This window comes from Temnothorax longispinosus, chromosome 1, assembly GCF_030848805.1.
Source record: "Temnothorax longispinosus isolate EJ_2023e chromosome 1, Tlon_JGU_v1, whole genome shotgun sequence".
NCBI lineage: Eukaryota > Metazoa > Arthropoda > Insecta > Hymenoptera > Formicidae > Temnothorax > Temnothorax longispinosus.
In genome coordinates, this window is record NC_092358.1 from 16198304 (window position 1) to 16210561 (window position 12258).

Below are 12258 nucleotides of genomic sequence, written 5' to 3' on the forward strand. Positions count from 1 at the left end.
CGCATACTGGAACGCCGCACTTGCAAATCTTCTCGCCCCGGATGGATCTCAACTGCCGCTGACTGTCCCAGATCCTCGCCTTATCGCATACTGGAACGCCGCTGGACTTCGATGGATCGATGCCGTAGGACAAGGTAAGTAGCAGGTAAGTAATTCGAAATTAACTTGACACTGCGTATATTAACAAACGATTGATTTATTTCAGATCGTCGTTGTGGTTTACAATATCACGCTGACCCATTTCGTCGAACGTTGTTACAAATGGTAGCTGAGTACCTCTCGCAATAGTAATACGAGCTATGTTTAACGCGCAAGTACGCGGGAGTGCTTGGTTGTTACATACCGTTGCGCTAAACGACGCGCTAAGTCCGAATTGTAAGCGAATCTTAAGAGCGTGTTACCACGACCACGGTATCCGAGCGACTGCCTCGAGTTGCCGAGCGCTCTCGGCTATCCCACCTCGGGATCTTTACTCCTACCACCGGGTTGTTATTCGCCTCCTGGTACTTTTCCGTGCCAGATGTTACCCGCTTTCACTTTTCTTTTGACGGTTTTTGCCTGTTTTCGCCGTCGGTGACGCCTGCGGTTCTCAACCTATGCCTTATAACTACTCGCACGCATAAGCATGGGTCCCGCTGGACCCCGCTCCCCCGGTTCCCGGGTTCGGGTATTTCACGATTGAGTGGTCTCGCTGACCCTCCGAAATTTATTTCGGCGCCTCCTCTAATGACTCTCCGCCCGCCAATTTTCCCCGGGCTACCTCGGTTTCCGATATCCGGGGGTCATTATTTGCCCCCGCTAAACTCGCTTCCGTTATCGATATCGCGTCGTTCGGTTGTTCTTCGGGTCGCCCTTGAGGCGTGTTTGGCGGCTCGGTCGTCCGCTGTGACCTCTGTGCCCTTCGACGCGGGGGTCATCGTTATGACCCCGCGATCTCCGCACCCGTCGGTGGTATCGCGTCGCGGTACGGTGGGTCGTTATTCGTGTCTCCCTTGAGACGACCTCCGCGTATGAGCCGTCGGCTAGGGCCTCCGTGCCCCCCGGTACGGGGGTCATCTTCATGACCCCGCGATCTCCGCGTCCGTCGATGATATCGCGTCGCGGTCCGGTGGGTCGTTACTGGGGTCTCCCCTGAGACGCCCTTTGCGGCTGAGTCGTCGGCTAGGACCTCCGTGCCCCCCGGTGCGGGGGTCATCCTCATGACCCCGCGATCTCCGCGCCCGCTGGCGTTGTCGCTTCGCGGTCCGGTGGGTCGTCATCCGGGACACCCCTGAGACGATCTCCGCGGTTCGGCTATCGGCTGCGACCTCCGTGCCCCTCGGCGCGGGGGTCAGCCCCGTGACGCCGCGATCTTTGCGCCCGCTGGCGCTATCGCGTCGGAGTTTCTTTGGTTGACCTTTGGGTCACCCTTGAGACGATTTACGCGACTCGGCCTCCGGCTGTGACCGCCGTGCCCCTCTGCGCGGGGGTCATTCGCGTGACCCCGCTATTTCCGCGTTGGTTGTCATAGGCGCTTCGCGTATCGAGCGGTTGTCCTTCGGGTCCCCTTTGAGACGTATTCCGGGGTTCGGCCCCCGGCTATTACCGTTATACCCCCGTTTGCGGGGGTCAATCTCGTGACCCCGCTATCTCGCGTGCCCTTTGCGCTATCTCGACCGCGCTCGTCCCGATCTGCTCTGCTTGGCTCTCCTTCCAAGGCCCGCTCGTTGGCTCGCTCGGACGATCATCTGCTGCTCGCCTGCCGGGGTCAATCGTACCCCGGTAACCTATATATCGGGTTTTAGGTTAACGCTAGCCATATGGGCTCTTCGGACTCGCTTATCCGGTAGTTCTATTAGAAAAGCGTCGATGTCCGCTGCTCCCCTGGTCGCTGCTGCCCCTCAGGGTTGCTCGGCTGCTCAGCTATGCGAACGGTTGCAAGGTTAGGTTAGGTAACTATAGGTATAATTAAGACCTTTAGGAGGCTTTCTGTGCGTATAGAATCAATATTGTGTGTATATGTATTTTTTTTCTTTTTCTTTTTTTTTTCTGGTAGACGAATCGTGGGGGATGCGTCAGTTATTCGCTCGTTGGAATGATGGGTGCATCCCATTCGTATAAGTAGTTCTCTTAGATCACTTAGCTCATCCTCACTTTCAGGATCAGGGCTAAGGTTGACGATTGCGCCTTTATCTCTGAGCGGCTTGAGGATCCTCATCCATCCACCTCGTTTTTCTAGTAGGAGCTTGGCCAGTCCGTTGACCCTCCGAGGCCACCTCGTCCTTGACTTGACAGAGTCCGAGGCCGGATGTTAGCAAGTCCACAAGGGATCGCCTGCCATTCGAGGTCGCGGAATCGATCTTCCAAGATATAGATGTCGAAGATGGGTTTTTGAACAACGCGACCCCAGTCGCGTAAGGCGACCGCAACCATGTCGCCCCTATCGACTCGGAGTACGATCCTCTTTGCCACTGTTTTCCTTCATGGACGGCAATTATTTCGCCTGGCCGCATGTAGTCGGGTCGTTCGAGTAAAAGATGGCCCCTCCGACCCTGATAACCGCCAACGATAGAAAACGATAAAAAATTTCTTATTGTTTTTAATATGGTTAGTGAATCGTTTATTTACAATACTCTATCAGAAATTCATGTTACTAAATACTTGATGGGATCCTATCGTAAATGTCTTATCAACTGCACATCAGTTTCTATCGTTTTTAATATGGTTAATGAATCGTTTGAATCGGTTTTAGTCAATCCATTTCAATCGTTATGAATCCGTGAATTAAGGAATCAGATTTATACCGATTCATTTCTTTCAATTGGTTTTTATCGTTTTGAAGAACGCCGGGAACGGGGCAACTAGCGCCAGGAGTCGGAGCCAGCTCGTTGTTCGGTGTCCGGGAGTCCGGAGCGGCTACCGCTAGGAGGTCCTTATAGGAAGAGATCCCTCCAGTTACGATACTGGATAACTGGATTTCTCTGTTTTTCGCCTCGCAGGAGGTCTGCTTATATATTATGACTGGATATATTTTAAATACGAGAAGCGCTTTCCATCATGCGCGGCCTAGCGGCATTGTCGCAAACTAATCGCCGATTGGTTGATGCGGATTCAATTTATATCATTGATATACGATAGAAAACGAACCGATTTGCTGCCGTAAAAAAGATGATAAGTTGTATGTCAGAAAATCCTGATAAGAAACGATAGATGTATCAGTTCGGTCGCCTAACGCGACAGTAACCATGTCGCCTTACGTCAGGTCATCCACGAGATCGTCGAGGTTTTCGCGTGCCTTTTCAATATGGACCCAGAAGAATGACGGTGAATCCACCTTGATGATTTTTACCTATAGCGGCCCGCGGGTCAACAGCCGAGTGTTGATATTTAATTTCCATGTCTAAAAAGAAGGAATGCTGCTGTTTGATTTCCTGCATGTCGTAGCATGCGATTTAAAATGGCGAGGTCGATAGAGAAATTTATATTGGTTCATTAGTATAGTTTTGATTAGCCTTTGAGTGCAAGGGTGTAAGTGGAAGTTTCTTTTAATGGGAGGAGGGGGTAAAAGTGTTCCGCGTTAATTGGTGCACTAGCTGATTCAAAAAACGGCGTCCCTTGTTCTGGATCATCCTTCGGAGCTGGAGCACTAAGTACTTCTAGTTTTAGGTTTCCTTTGTCCTAGGTGTAATAAAAGGTGAGTTAACGAGTCCCATATAGCTCCTATCAGCTATACTGACCACCCGTCATGACCCGTACACTGTATGTAGAGCATATCCATGTACAAGTGTGTCTAGTATTAGTTTGATGGCTCTTGCACAGAAGTATATTCCAAGTAGTCCAGCGCTGATGTTGCCGAAGATTAAGAATTTGCTCCAGAATTTTTGCCAGGCCGAGAGTGCAATTTTTTCGATTGAAGCGTCATCGATTTGATTGGCGAACGATCCTCCACTCAACAGGGTTGATTCCCCCATTACTCCTCTTGCTACGGTGTTAAGAACAGCGGGTCGCTCAGCGGGAAACATTATATGATCCTTTAGATCTTCTAAATTTTTGTGTGTGTATATGCCGCTAGTAGCGAGTGCTCCAGGGCTAACGTATCTCCAGGTGGGTTTAGTCATGGGTTTCATGACCGTAGGTGCTAGTGTTTCTATTGGCCTTGGGATAATTTTATATCAAGAGTCTCCCAAGAGGTACATAGGAGGTGCGAAAGAATTACAATTGATTTTGTGTTCCCTGTCGTAGTAGTATGTGTGTTTGAGGTATTAAGAAGGAGGTCTTGTTATTAAAAAAAAAAAAAAAAAATAAACACGTGGTCGCCACGCGCGTTAGAAGTGAAACTTCTGAAGGCAAGGCTTTGCCATAACTTTTCTGAAATTAATACAAAAACAATGCAACGGAATTAGTCACTCCGAGCCGCCCGCAACTCGAAAATATAGTGTTACACGCAGTTCTCACTATATCCGTCTCGCCAGTGCCGTACGCCTGATCGAATTTTCGTGACGCGTTTTCGAGTCGCAAAATCGAATTTACTTACCGATCCAAAAGGAGTTTCATTTCGTACGCCTATTGGTCAAATTTTCGTTACACTTTTTGTGTCGCACAATCGAACTTACTACCGTACCAAAGAAGTTTCATTTCGTACGCCTATTGGTCGAATTTTCGTTACACTTTCCATGTCGCACAATCGAACTTACTACCGTACTAAAGAAGTTTAATTTCGTACGCCTATTGGTCGAATTTTCGTTACACTTTTTGTGTCGCATAATCGAACTTACTACCGTGCCAGAAGAAGAACCGTCTCGCCAACGCCGTACGCTTATTGGTCAAATTTTCGTTACATTTTTCGTGTCGCACAATCGAACTTACTACCGTACCAAAGAAGTTTCACTTCCGTTACACTTTTTCGTGTCGCGAATCGAACTCACTACCGTGCCTAAAAAAGTTTCACTTCAATTACTGGGAGTTGCTCGTAGCATTCTTGAGTGTGGACTAATTTCACCTCGATTGGAACGCATTTTATTATGTGGATTACTTCACCTGCTAGAAGGGCCATATATCCAGGTCCCTTCATAAAGTAATAGGCGAAGATGTCGGGGGATTGTGTATAGCTATTGCCAGAGCATTTTGCATCGTTTTTAACTCAAGGTTGCATTGTCGTAGTAGGATGTTTCTGTATAGTTGATTGATCTGGTTACGGATGTGCTTTTCTACGTAAACAAATTTTGAATTCATATAAGTAAAAAAATCGAGATTTTCTATCCGGCCAGTACGTTTAGCAATGTCCATTTCGGGTAAAGTTTCCCAAATTATTAGTTTTGGGTGTTTAGTTCAAATGAGCGTATATCCACATGCTGAGTATTTGCCAGTGCTGGTTAAAGCAAAGACTGTATCCTGAGCATTCACAGTATAAGCGATTTGAGAGTATTTGTTTACAATGTCGATTACCTTTTCTGCGTAGCCTCTGTACAAGTGACTATATGAGGTGAATTTACGGGAGTTGTCAAGTATAGGATCCCAAAAAGTATTTCCTCCTTCTATGTCGGTGCATTTGGTGGTACTAAAATCACTCCTGATCTAAGATGTATATGGTTAGTGCTAAGCTTAACGTTGGCGATGTAATCTTGCAGGGTGATTGTGACAGTTGCCTGTACGAGAACATTTGTCCATGTTCCGTAAAGGTCTGAATAGGATCCTCTGGAACATTTTCCGTCGACGTCTACAACGCCAGTTAAGGTCACTGGGCAACTGGCAGTTTGGTTAGATTTTAGTCCCATTATATAAGTTCCCTTTATTTCGAGGCTTCCATAGGTGTGCATTTGTATGCAAGCATCCTTGGTCACTTCGTCTATATATGCATATTTCCCATTGAGAACATCTGAATTGTGATAAAACATTCCACATTTTTTAATTGAACGATTGATTTCGACCTTGCATTGTATCACTTTTACAGATTCAAATTCGTTGAGCTGCAGTAAGTGTATGAAGACTTGGCTGGATGTGACTTTTGGTAGCGGAATATCGCATTCTTCAACGTTTATTAGTGATAAGGTCGTTAAATTCGTTGGGGAGCCACAGTCATATCCTATTATCCCGTAACCTTGCCGTATCCATATGGTTATTACTAATATTATGGTTATTTCTTTAATCCAGGGGTCCATCTGAAAGTTAATGGCCTTATTGAGTTGTTGTGGTAAAATATGTATTTATATATATGTTTGTGTATTCCTTTTATATATTTATTGTTTATTTATTTATTGGTTTGATATGGGAAATTCTTAATCGGTTGAGGTGTACAACTCGGCTATTTTTTTTTATTCTGAGATTTTTACGTTGTTTTTATTTAATATTTCCAAAACTTCGTGAGAACCGGTGTATTGATCTCAAAATTTTCCTGGTTTAGGCCCTTTTAATAAAAACACATGGTCTCCAGACTTAAAGGTTTGAGGGTTGATTTTCTTATCGTAATGTTTCTTGGATTTGGCTTGAACGTTTTTTCGAGCGTTAGTCTGTATATTGTGAAGCTGTGTGGCGAGATTTATTAAATATTTGTCGTAATTGGCTAATTTATCCTCCGGATTCAAGGAATTGTTTGATGAAATTCTTCCAATTTTGCCGAAGACTAATTCGTATGTGTTTCGTCGCCTCGTGTACACTGGTGTTGTAATTAAACATTGCCAAACCAATCCATCTATCCCATTGCTCTTATTCATTTGCATACTGTTTTAAATATTCACCTAAGGTGTGATGTGATCTTTCCAATGATCCGTTTGATTGAGAGTGGAAGGCAGTTGTGCGAAATTTACGGATTCTGAATATTCTAGTGACCTTTTTCATTAAATCGCTAATAAAATTTCTTCCCTGGTCGGTCAGTATTGCCTCAGGTACTCCAAATACACAGATGAATCTGTCTACGAAGGCTTCTGCTATGGTTTCGGAAGTTTGATTCAGTAAAGGTATGTTACGTCCAGCCCCAGGATTAGGATAAGAAAAACTGGAAAGCAAGGAAAGGCTAATCAGAGGGGTCGGGGTAAGGAAGGACGCAACTAGATACTTACAAACGTTCCCCGCAGGTACACGCTCTGAGGCGCGTGGCGCGAGCTGAACGCACTTTCGATGGCTCAGGAAGAGTCAACGTCCGTAAGGACGCTGGGACGCCTTCCGTTAGCGGTGCGATCGTTGGTCCTGTTTTGAGTCAGGGAATTTAATCCCTTTTACTCAGGATCGGACCTCGTGCGATTTCGAGAGGGAGACGAGTAGTGGGTGAGGTCTTAAGTTAAATAAATGAGATTGGAATTTATATTAAACATAAAATCATTTATTGTAAATTGTTGACGTTACAAAAATAAGAACAAGGCAAATTAAATGCGAGATCGGAAACATTTGAGATAAAATTAAGTGTAAAATGTATGTGTGTATTCATCGCGGGTGTTACAAGAGTCCGGGGGTGATCGGGCAGGATTTGTAAGAGGAAACCTATTTAGAAATGGACATCCTGCCCGCTATTATTACATCGAGATCGGGACCGAAAATTACATGAATTTAACTAGTTGTAAGAGTGCGTGTGGTGTGTATTAAAACATGAAATAAATAATATTTATCCTATAATTAGTCAAGAGTAATCACCTCGGGATCGACTACTTCCTCGAGGGTGGCAGTGGAACGGTGGAATAAGTTCTTTAAAAGGTAAGTTGGAATTACATACGGGAATTCGTGGTCGGAGATAAAAACCGGAATAAAATGGCTGGGATCGGCTCTGAGGATGACCGAGCGGAGTTCGTCAATGTCGAACGCCCCAGGGCCAATAGTAGGAATCCCCTCAGGGATGTGTCTAGTATAGGGGCGAAAATATGCAGGTATGTTGAGGAGGAAATGTGGATGGAGAAGATTTTCCTCGAGGATCTTAATGCTCGAGGTGGACGACAGGGCCGGAGATGGTGCCCTGGAAAGTTCCTCGAAAGGAACTAGGGAGTATGAGCTTTCTCGTATGGGCGAAGAATTGGAGGAAGGTACGGGGGAAAGGGAGTCAGATAATTTTCCGGGGCGAATTAGAGAATAGGAGGGTTCGAATAGGGGGAAAGAATCGGGGGTGTCAGGGAATATGCGATAATTAAGGGGGGATTCGAGGAAGCGAATTAGGGGGTGATTGGCGGAGCGGTGGAGGCGGTTCCTCCGGCAGAGCTAGCGGAGGCGGCGGAGTGGCGAGTCACGGAGGACCTGCGTTCTCCCGTTTGCGGCGGAGAAACTCTATCGTTATTCTCTTTAATCTTCTTCGCGCTCGTTGATTTCGACGATTCCTCGTCCGCTTGAGGATCGTGCGGAGATTCCGTCTACGAGGGCCCTGGTAAAAATTACCGTTAGAAACAAATAGAATTTCTGACGGTATGTAACGGAATCCTATCCGCTGTAACTGCAAGCTTGAAAAGAAAATTCTAGCCCTATCCGTTTCTGTACGCAGCACTATTGTATCTGCAAATACAGACAGAAAATGTAACGACGTATAACTGTATCTAATGGAAATCTATCGGCATACAGCATCTATAAGCTTTTGCAATAGAAAAACTTGTCTGTTTCTGTCCACATTCTGTACGCATCAGATGCTGACGGTATCTATCCGTAATTGCGGATACCGCATCCATCTGCATTTGTACGCAATGTCGACCTATAGGAATTTGTCTACAATTACGGATACGAATCCTGTCTGTTTCTGTCCGCATTTTGTACGCATCAGATGCTGACGGTATCTATCCGTAATTGCGGATACCCCAACAAACGCAAAAGGATTAAAAAATATTAAAATTTTTTAATACCTTTGAATCCCTTTTTTGGCGGAATTAAATGAAATTAGATGAGATTCGAAATGAGATGGTCCAATCCCATGGAATCCAAAAAAGAAATTTTCAATTCCATCCAATCCTATGGAATCCGTAAAGGTTATGGAATTGCATGGCATTAGATGGTTTAAGAAACGTCTCGCGCCTCCGTTGGGCGACCAAGCGCCGTTGTTCGTCGGTGAGCTTTTGTGTATGCCTAAGGGCATTACACGCACTACTGCCGACGGGCAATTAGCCCGAAAATGAGATTTGTAAGATCTGTCAGGCCCCGTAGGGGGTCCCTTTACATAGCGGTCGAGACGAAACTTTGAACTCGAGAAGATGCCCCGGCGATGCGACGCCTAGCGGCATCGACGCGAACTGCCGGTAATGCAGATACCGCGCAGGCGTGTACTATTGGTGGCGCGTACCGCCACAAATTTCAACACGGACACTTTTCAATCCCTATCCTGGCATTCAATGGTATTCATTTTATTGTCGGAATAGACGGAATTCAATGGAATTCAATACGGAAATTTTTAATTCCTAGTTTGGCATTCAATGGTATTCATTTCGTTAACGGAATCAATGGTATTCAATGGAATTCATCACGAAACTTTCCAATCCCTAACCTGGCATTCAGTGGTATTCATTTCGTTAACGGAATCAATGGTATTGAATGGAATTCATCACGAAACTTTCCAATCCCTAACCTGACATTCAGTGGTATAATATTTTTGTGTCAGAATTGGATGGGATTCAAAAAAGACAAATTCTTTCCAAAATAAGGAATTCCATGATATTGAAACTATTTCAATCCCTTTTTTGGACAGAATGGAATTCGGAAAGTCCTTAATTGAATTCCTGGCAATCCCGTTTTAATTCTTTTCAATCTTTGTTCGTTTGCTGGGACCGCATCCATCTGCATCTGTACCCAATGTCGACCTACAGGAATTTATCTGCAACTACGAATACGAATTCTGTATGTTTCTATCCGCAGTCTGTACGCATCAGATACTGATGGTATCTATCCGTAATTGCGGATACCGCATCCATCTGCATCTGTATGCAATGCCAACCTATAGGAATTTGTCTGTAACTACGGATACGATTCCTGCCTGTTTCAGATAGGAGTTGAATTTTTTCTTCAACGTTGCTGTTAGAGCGAACAGGATTTCGTTAGATATTACCAGCAACTATATCAGCAACTATATAACAGCAACGTTGAAGAAAAGATTCAACTCCTATCTGAAACAGGCAGGAATCGTATCCGTACAGTTACAGACAGATTCCTATAGGTTGGCATTGCATACAGATGCAGATAGATGCGGTATCCGCAATTACGGATAGATACCGTCAGCATCTGATGCGTACAGAATGCGGACAGAAACATACAGGATTCGTATCCGTAGTTGCAGACAAATTCCTATAGGTCGACATTGCGTACAGATGCAGATGGATGCGGTATCCGTAATTACTGATAGATTCCGTCAGCATCTGATGCGTACAGAATGCGGACAGAAACATACAGGACTCGTATCCGTAGTTGTAGACAAATTCCTATAGGTCGACATTGCGTACAGATGCAGATGGACGACGATTCGCGACGACGCCGCTAGGCGGCGCATGATGGAAAGCGTTTCTCACATTTAAAATACAACCAGCCATAATATATAAGCAGGCGTTCTGTCAGGCGGCAACCAGAAAAATTACAGTATCGTAACTGGAGGAATCCCTTCTCTTGGCGTTTAAAGGTAGAATCTACCAGATAACTACAAACCTCCCACAATGTATACATGTATTTGCAGTAATAAGAAACGAAGAAAATGCATTTGCAGTTAGAAACGGATAGAGCGGGCAAATCATAATTGCATGCAAATGCAGATAGATATCCTGCCTGGTTTTGCAATCAGATGCGGATAGACATTCAAAACTGGTTGCGTATAGAAACGGATAGGATTCGTAATTACGTTTGCGCATATAGATTCGGATAAGTTCCGTTCCGTTAAGAATCAGTTAGATGCAGTTAACCTTTCCTATCGTCTTTGCGTACACAGGCTTATAGAATCTGCAACACTTTTCATCTGTTTCTATCCGTAATTGCAGGGAAAGAAACGCATAGTAAAACAGTCAGAAACGGATAGAATGCACGTTCTATCCGTTTCTAACGGTAATTTTTACAAGGGGGGAGACTTTCGGGTTCACTAGAAATATTTATTTGTACAGTGGTCGACCTTCTTTGGACGTTCGAGAGCATAAAGTATAAGAAGGGAAATCGCTACAAGGCAAAGCCACAGCGAACCGGCTCAGTCCGCGACAGCGACGAAGACGCCCCGGGAGTCAAAGGCCGACAAGTCAGCCAGACCTGCGACAACGCTAACGACCGCCACGAAGTCAGTGCCTACGCCGATCAACCCGAGCCCGCGATATTGATAAATGTTATAATAAACTCCCGGGGGTCCGATGGGTGATAGACCACACAAAGAGGGGGAAGGGAATCAAAAGAAAAAAAAAGGAATTGTGAGACTTGTTACTTGATGAGTTTCGGGATGTAAAATGCCTCCGGATCAGTGATTACGACGGTGATCCTAGATCGAGGATTCGTCTTGGAAGAGCCTTGGTTCGGATCGGCACTGCGTTGCAATGATATTGGCGCCCACAGAGTTTAGTCACAACAATATAAAGGCAATGGCACGGAGCGAGACCGGAAGCAATAATATTACGAATGTCGTTCTGCGCGGACTCTACTGGTTAGAATTTCGGAATGCGACGGTGTCTCGCCGTCGCGGTTTATTTATGATTTTTAGGGATAGCTTATCAGAGAATATGTCTCAATTGTTTTCGGTGGTGCTTTTCCGATGATGACTTTCGTTAGTCATTATTTGAAAAACATGTTTTTTCTCACCGATCGGGACGCTATTAGATTTCGAAATTTCTATTGTCTCGTCCTTATCTGTTATTGTCTAGCGTTTTTGGCGGCGCGAGTTTCACAATCTCTCGCGCGTTGAAACGCTATATAAGATTCCGGAATTTCCATCGTCTCGTCCCGTCTTTATCTGTTATCGTTTAGCGTCAAGTGTTTTTCACGAGTTTTCGTCGGCGACCGATTATTGACAGGCTGTCGACCGGCAGCCCAGATTTCACAATTAATATATGTATTTGTTTGATTGATGTCGGAAAGAATTGTGATTCATTATCATCAGCATTATAATCTGCCCGCCGATCGATAAATATTATTTGATTCTTGTCGTCCAAAAATAGTTTTGTCGAAAAAATATTTTATGAAAAGGTTTTTATGAAAAAATGAAATCGCAAAGTCCACAGGACGTAACAGGTCAAGAATTTGGTTAATTGGTCTTGTAATGTGAGAATATATTTATTGCCTCTTTTAGTGGTGAAAAGAGGTCCTACAATATCCATGGCTACTTTATCAAAAGAATAAGATCCTGGAGTGTCGGTAATTATCATG

General features: G+C 44.8%; 1 long non-coding RNA gene and 1 pseudogene across 1 annotated transcript in view; both read right to left on the reverse strand.

Annotated features, from left to right (window-relative positions):
• Positions 1-12258, reverse strand: part of LOC139812008 (uncharacterized) — a 259939-nt gene that overhangs the window by 21606 nt on the left and 226075 nt on the right. The gene's annotated exons all lie outside the window — the stretch shown is intronic.
• On the reverse strand, positions 3626-6137 carry LOC139814080 (uncharacterized; annotated as a pseudogene).